The sequence below is a fragment of the Bubalus bubalis genome, chromosome 4 (genome assembly GCF_019923935.1).
Source record: "Bubalus bubalis isolate 160015118507 breed Murrah chromosome 4, NDDB_SH_1, whole genome shotgun sequence".
Taxonomy (NCBI): Eukaryota; Metazoa; Chordata; class Mammalia; order Artiodactyla; family Bovidae; genus Bubalus; species Bubalus bubalis.
In genome coordinates this window covers 31040087-31041285 of record NC_059160.1, presented here as the reverse complement: position 1 = coordinate 31041285, position 1199 = coordinate 31040087, and positions in this window count along the sequence as shown.

Genomic DNA, 1199 nt, shown 5'->3' with positions numbered 1-1199 from the left:
GCCTGCAACCAGGTGGAAAATAAAGGGTGTGTGTGTGTGTGTGTGTGTTGGGGTTTAAAAGGACAGAGTCGGGGAGATGAAAGCACAGGAGAGAGAACTGCTTTGGGAATCAGCAGATGATGGCTCACTCCTACAAATACCTAAGATGTTACCTTGAGCTCATCTCAGAGTTTTTGGTTTCAGTTTCCCCATCTGAAAAAGGATATCATTATTTAATTCATCACTGTCTTCCTATACAAAGAAAACATCAGAAATAGCAAGGAAATAGCAGAGAAGAATGGTAGACCAGAAGAGAAACAATCATCAGACATTTAGTCCTACTCCTTAGCAATTGCCCACCTTCTATTTTTGCCTGAGTGCCTGTGCTGAAAATGCAGAGGTTCTTGAAAGAACAAACTTTTGTGCTGACCTTGTTCTTTTAATCTCCTATCTAGAATGCCTTCACCCCTCACTTCATCTACCTAAACTCTACCTTTTAAGTTCAACTTAAGAATCACCTAACTCATGAAACCTTTCTTCCTTAATAATAGTAACTAACATTTTTGAGTACTTTCTATGTTCTGGACATGATGTTAAGATCTCCATATATATTAATTCATATGATTCTCACAAGAAACCTGGGAGGCAAGTTCTTCTATTGAGTGAATTTTACTGAAGAGAAAACTGAGGTTAGATAATTTTTCCAAGGAAACTTAGGGAGAAAGTTATGTATCGGCATCAAAATCAAGATGATCTGGCTCCATGACCGCTTATTCCTTAGCCTAGGCATTGACATTACATGACTTTGAATGATAGTTTCTGCTGTAGATATTTTATCAGGGGATAGGCTTCATATAAATACAAATCATACCTTCTAAAGCTACCTGTCCTACAAGCACCTGTGAAACTATTCTGTATGTATTAAGTATATATATAATATATGTTCATTGAGGGCTTCCTGGTCACTCCGTGATAAAGAATCCACCTGCCAATGCAAGAAATTCAGGTTCAATCCCTGAGTCAGGAAGATCCCCTGGGGAAGGAAATGGCAATCCACTCCAGTATTCTTGCCTAGGAAATTCCATGGACAGAGGAGCCTGGAGGGCTACAGTTCATAGGGTTGCAAAGGGTCAGACATGACAGCAATTAGACAACAACAAATGTGCTTATTGAACAAATCTGTTCTGGAAGAATGGGGAGAGATATGTGATCAAATAAAA